Source organism: Pinus tabuliformis, chromosome Q (genome assembly GCF_031772625.1).
Source record: "Pinus tabuliformis cultivar Carrire ecotype Pingquan chromosome Q, CPIR1, whole genome shotgun sequence".
In the NCBI taxonomy this organism is placed as follows: Eukaryota; Viridiplantae; Streptophyta; class Pinopsida; order Pinales; family Pinaceae; genus Pinus; species Pinus tabuliformis.
The window spans coordinates 1,323,379,320-1,323,386,114 of NC_142296.1; positions in this window are offsets into that span (position 1 = coordinate 1,323,379,320).

Below are 6,795 nucleotides of genomic sequence, written 5' to 3' on the forward strand. Positions count from 1 at the left end.
ATAAACAAGTTCATAGGGAGAATGTCCTGTTGTATTCCTCCATGTAGTTCTGTAGGCCCATAAGGCTTCAGGAAGCCTTTTTACCCAATCTCTTCTATGTAGATGAACAATTTTGGTGATGATGCCTTCAATAACTTTGTTTGTCGACTCCACTTGGCCATTTGCTTGCGGATGGTAAGGAGTAGGTTTTTAGTGCTTGATTTTGTATTCTTCCATCAGCTTCTCCACTAGGTTAGATGTGAATTAGCTTCCTTGATCTGTCACAATTTTTCTTGGAACACCAAAGCGAGTAAAAATATCCTCATAAAGAAAATTAACAACTGAATTTTTAGTAGCAGAAAGTAATGCTTTGGCTTCTACCCATTTAGTGACATAATCAGTACATACCAATATATACTTCTTTTGTTTAGATGGTGGATTAATAGGTCCAATGAAATCTAAAGCCCATTTTTCAAAGGGTTCGATGAGTACCTGCGGTTGCAATGGCATTTCATTTGAAAGGGTCGGTTTCTCTACTCTTTGGCAGCTCCCACACCTTTTGATATATTCTTTTGCATCTTTGAAGAGGGAAGGCCAATGATATCCTAAAGAAAGGATTTTATAGGCTGTCCTTTTGTCAAAAACGTGTCCGCCGCATGGTTCATCATGACATGCCTTGAGGATGTCAGGCATTTCATCTTCCCTAACACATCTTCTGATTACAAGATCTGGCCCTGTTTTAAACAATTCGTTAGAAATCCATGAATATTTTGAACTCTCTTGAATAATCTTTCTTCTTTCACTAGGAAATAGATGTGGAGGTAGTTTTCCTGTAACCAAATAGTTAGCAATATCTGCATACCAAGGGGTCTTAGTAGTTACTGCAAATAAATATTTATCAGGAAACTTGTCCTCTACAGGAGAATCTTCTTTAGTATTCTGGATCCTAAACAAGAAATCAGCTACTGTATTTTGTTTCCTTGGTCTATCCAACACAGTAATATTGAATTCTTGTAAAAGTAAGAGCCATCTTGTAACTCTGCCATTAGTAACAAGTTTGTTCATTAGATATCTAATCGCAGAATGATCAGTATGGATAAAAGTTTCATAGCCTATTATATAATGTCTAAACTTATTGATTGCATGAACAACAGCTAAGAACTCTTTTTCAGTTACAGTATAGTTCAACTCAGTGGGAGTCAAATTTTTACTGGTAAAGTAAATGGCATAAGGAACTAGATCTTTTTGTCCCAACACAGCTCCTAGAGCTATATCTGAAGCATCTATAGAAATATGGAAAGGAAGTTTCCAATTTGGCCCTCTCAAGATGGGTGCTTCAGATATTCTTGTCTTCAAAGTTTCAAATGCTGATTGGAAATCAAGACCCCATTTGAATTCACAGTCTTTTGTAAGCAATTTGAAGAGTGGAGATGCTATTTTAGTGAAGTTCTCTATAAAACTTCTATAGTACTCAGTAAATCCCAGAAAACTTCTAACATATTTTTGACAATTTGGAATAGGCAACTTGGAGATGACTTCAACTTTTGATCTATCAACTTTAATCCCATCCCCTGAAATATGATGTCCCAAAACAATACCTTCAGTAAACATCATAAATAATTTTTCATGACTCAATGAAAGGTTTGTTTCTTTACATCTTATAAGGACTTTTTCCAAATTCTCTAATGCCTCTTCAAATGAATTACCATAAACTGTAAAATCATCCATATAAACCTCTACACAATCATGGATTAGATCAGAAAAGATTCCTAGTACTGCTCTTTGGAATGTTGCAGGTGCATTACATAATCCAAAAGGAAGTACTCGATAAGCAAAAGTTCCCCATGGACAGGTAAATGTGGTCTTATCTTGATCTTCAGGTGCTACCTGAATTTGATTATAGCCACTAAAACCATCCAAGAATGAAAAGTACTTTTTGCCTGCTAAGGTATCTAATACTTGATCGATAAAGGGCAAAGGAAAGTGATCCTTCAAAGTTGCTTTATTCAATTCCCTGTAATCAATGCATACCCTCCATTTACCATTCTTTTTAGGTACTATAACCGAAGGAGAAACCCATCGGAAATCTGAAATTGGATAAATGAAGTTTATATTGAGTAGTTTTTGGAGCTCTTCTTTCACTATCTCCCTAAGGTTTGGATTCATCCTTCTCTGAGGTTGTCTGATTGGTCTATTGTTTTCCTCGATGTAGATGTGATGAATGCAAGTCTTAGGGTCAATACCTTTCATATCAGTATACTCCCATGAAAATGCAGTAGAATGTTTTTGCAAGATTTTGGTTAGCTCTCCCTATTGTGGCTTTTCCAAGTTTTTGTTGATATTCAATGTTTTACTTGGAAAAATCCCAATGGCGGAACTACCGAACTCTTCCATAGAGTAAAGAGACATTTGTCTAGATGATAGATACTCAATGTCAGAATTTATCTGAAATTGTGTGTGGTCATATTCTGAAGATGTTTCAAAATTTTCTAATGTGTTCAGAATTTGACTATCTTCACTGATTTCAGAAATGGTAAAGACAGGTTGTATAGTGTCCTCATCATCGACCCATTCATTATCTCTTACTTCTGTAATTGCTTTTGCTGGAGGATACAAATTGAATTTCTTTGTCGAACTACCATCAGAAATGTACATATCTCCAGATCTACAACTAATGAAAGCATCAACTGTGGCTAGCCAAGGTCTTCCTAAAATGAGTGGGTGCCCTCCTAAATTACTCTTGGGAGTCAAAATCATGAAATCTACTGGATATTCCCAAGAATCTAAGGAGACTGAAATATCTTCTAATACACCATCTGGTTTGATAATTGATCGATCTGCAAGTTGCAGTAAAGTAGGTGTAAAAAGAAGATTAGGAAGTTTTAGCTGTTCCATAGTCTGTCTACTCATAATGTTGATAGCATCCCCTAAGTCAATCAAAGTATTTGGAATTTCTACCACATTTATATGTGTTTTGACAATTGAACTACCAGGATCTACATATTTCTGCATGGTAATTTTTCCCATCATGATATCTGTAATTTTTCCTACCAGGTGGATTCTTCTTGTATCTCTTGGTTTCCTTCCTGGTCTTTTGAGACTCAACTCCTTTATTGTTTTTGCTAGAATAGGAATCTCTCTAATGGCTTGTAGCAAGGGAATCTTGATACAGACATTCTTTAATTCATCTAGGAAATCATAGTTAGGCAACAAGATTTGTTTTTCCACCCCTTTGTCAATTTGTAATCTTTAAGGGAAAGGAGGTGTGGATGAAGATGCAGGTTGCTCAACTATAGGAGTTGTGGGGGTTGACTCTTTTTCTTTTTCTTTTTGAGTGTTTGGGTTTGAAGAGATGCTTCAGAACCTTTATTGGCTTTAAAAGAATTTTCCTCAGAAATACTTTGCTTTTGAGTATCTATAGAAGGTTTTTCTAAGACTCTACCATATCTGAATTGTACATCATTGGGAGGAACAATCATATAGGTAGGAAAATGTTGTACTTCTACCATTTAAGCATTCTGAGGATTTTTATTATTGGTATTTGGCAATCACTGGGATGGTAGTTGATTTGTCTTTTGTTGGAATGGAAGCAAGAGTTGAGAATTTGGGTTTTGTTGAGAAGGTTGTTGTGGTTGTGGAAATGGAAATGAAAGTTGTGGGCTTTGATTTGGAAGTTGTGGAGCTTGTTGATTTTGAAAAGATGGAGGATATTGATAAAATTGAGCAAATCTCCCATAAGGATTTTGCATACCTTGTACCCATGATTGATATGGATTTTGAGGTTGGGACCAAGGTTGTTGCCAAGGATTCCAATTTGGTGGGGGTTGAAAGTTCATAGGGTTGTTAAACCCTTGATTTTGTTGCCCCTGCCAAGGTCTCCTTGAAACAAAGCAGAGAGACTCTATTGAATTTGGATCTTCTTGAAAGACAACTTTGAGCCCAGGAATTGAAGGACAATCCTTGGTCTCATGGATTTCTTAGCAAATCATACATGTTTCTACAACTTTTGCATCCAAGGGGAATTCCCTTAGAGCATGTTTCTCCCTGCATTTTGGACAAAAGATGGCCAAAGCTTCAACTTCTGCTTTCTGCTTGTTTTGTATTTTAAGGGTGTCTAGTTGCTCACTAAGGCTCCCTAAAATATCAATTTTAAACTCATCAAGCATATTGCCAATCTCTGCCCTACTTACTGATCCAGTTGCATATTTGTTTGCTCTAATGAGAGAAGGATCTCTAGGCCCTTTTCCAGTTTTAGATTTGCCCCTTGAGAGATGGACACATAGTTTTGCTATGTCATGAAGTGGAAGTTGAGAAATATCTCTCTTTCCCATCATATTTAAAATGTCTATCCATTCATCTCTAATGGATTTTAATAGAAGGGCTTTCAAGGTCTCCTCATCTAAGTTACTCATTTTTGCTCTTTTCAGGTTGTATTGAAATCTTTCAAGTAAATCCTCCAAGTTTTCATCTTCTTTTTGCACCATTTTGAATACCTCATCCTTATGGTTGGTGGGCATGCAATAGTCCAGGTATCTATCCAAAAATGTTTGTTTCATATCATTCCAAGTCCTAATAGATCGAGTGACTAATCCCATGAACCATTTCAAAGCAGATCCCTTCAATGTTGAAGGAAACAATTTGAGTTTTTGAGAGTCTTCCATATAGTCATAAGTTCGGCACACGACTTCAAACTCAAATAGAAATGTTTCAGGATCCTCACTTCGCAACCCATAAAAGTTTGGGAGGACAGATGGTGAGATGTTTTTCATTGTTGTACGAGATTCCTCATCAACTATAGGAAATCCAAACGAGTTATCTCCATCCCTATTTCCCCCATTGTTACCTCTACCTCCTCCATTGTTTCCTCCTCCTCTACCTCTACCTCTACCTCCTCCTCCTAATCCGTTTACTACTTCCTCTATCATGATAGTTTCCTCAGAGATTTCAGAGTCCTCTGGTTCTTCTATTAATGGCGAACGAGGAGGAATTTCTCCATCTTCTTCTTCAGGTGATTCTACTTCTTTGATTACAATATGTTCCCCTATAAAAGTGAAGAAAGGTTCCTTTCCTAAGTTAGATTTGGTGGATAGTGTGGGAGAGTCTCCTAATTCAGCTGCTGCCCCTTGAATTCCAGGAATCCTAAGGCTAGGAGTGTGAGTTGGAGATGATCGAGGTGTATATTTTCTATGCCTGGAAGTAGATGGAGTTGTAAAAATTGAACTCTTGGCCCTAGCTATAAACCTTCCCCTAGAATCTCTTGCTCTATGCATGTCATTTTTTTATTTTTTTTATCTTCAAGTCAGGCTAATAATTCTCTTTCTGATCTTCCAGATCACTCTAGGTGCAAGAAGAGAGCATACTCAAGAAATTATTGAACCAATAACTCTCTTTTCTGATCCTCCAGATCACACTAGGTGCAAGAGGAGAGCATACTTTGAGAAGTTATCAATTTTTCCCTTCTTTAAATTTTTTCTCTTTTTTTTTTAAGAAATTGGCTACCTAGTTACACTTCCCCGGCAACGGCGCCAAAATGTTTGGTCAATTTAGAGTGTCCTAAATTGCTATATTAATTGTCAATCCGGGAGTCGTAAACTGTTGAAGTGCGACGCACTATATGTGCAAGATAACCTATTTCTTACTTTTTGTCGTTTTTGGTTTTTATTTTGTTTTTGGGTTTGTCTTCGTTGATTTCCTAATGTGAGATGGAAATTATAAAAGACAAGTATGGATATAAATGTTCAAGGCAATGATGTCCTTTAAAATGATTTCCAAAACTTCAAACTTTTCAAAAAGCTTTTAAAACATGCAATGATGAAATTAATTCCTAACAGAGAATGAAAATGTGCTACTATTCTAATTAAACAAACAGTGAACTATTGATCATGAAACCATTATCCTTGCTGCTGTCTAAATACAAAAGAAACTATACTCAAAGAAATCCAAAAATTGCAAGCAAAGTAAAGCTAAAATCAAATTACATCAACTCATATTTTGACCCCTCACCATTAGTCTCGCTATGGCTTTCGGAGGTAATCATAAACAACTTGAGCAATCTGATATCTAATTTGTAGAAAATAAAACTAATATCAAATTACACACTCATACTTCAACCCTCACCATTAGTCTCGCTATGGCTTTCGGAGGTAACTGAGAATGACATGAGCAATTCAATAACTAACTTGCAGAAAATTAAACTAATATCAAATTACACACTCATACTTCAATCCCTCACCATTAGTCTCGCTATGGCTTTTGGAGGTAACTGATAATGACATGAGCAATTCAATAACTAACTTGCAGAAAAATAAACTAATATCAAATTACACACTCATACTTCAATCCCTCACCATTAGTCTCGCTATGGCTTTCGGAGGTAACTGATAATGACATGAGCAATTCAATAACTAACTTGCAGAAAAATAAACTAATATCAAATTACACACTCATACTTCAATCCCTCACCATTAGTCTCGCTATGGCTTTCGAAGGTAATTGATAATGACATGAGTAATTTAATATCTAATCTAACTAATAAAGCCAATGAACAGAACTGAAATAAACAAAACAGTGCTGGAATTAAAAACTAAGAAAAATAAATCAGCAGAAAGACAAGATTGATTCCATGTCATTAGTCATTGTAAAACTATGTTCAAATGCCCGGGCTACCTACTGTAATCTGAAACAAATACACTGATCAGTTAACAACAATATGAAGCATGTAAAATTATGGACAGAAGTAAAACATTAATACCATAAGAAATGCAATATATAGACGTGAATAACTATGACATAATGAATGTAAGGAAACACAACATG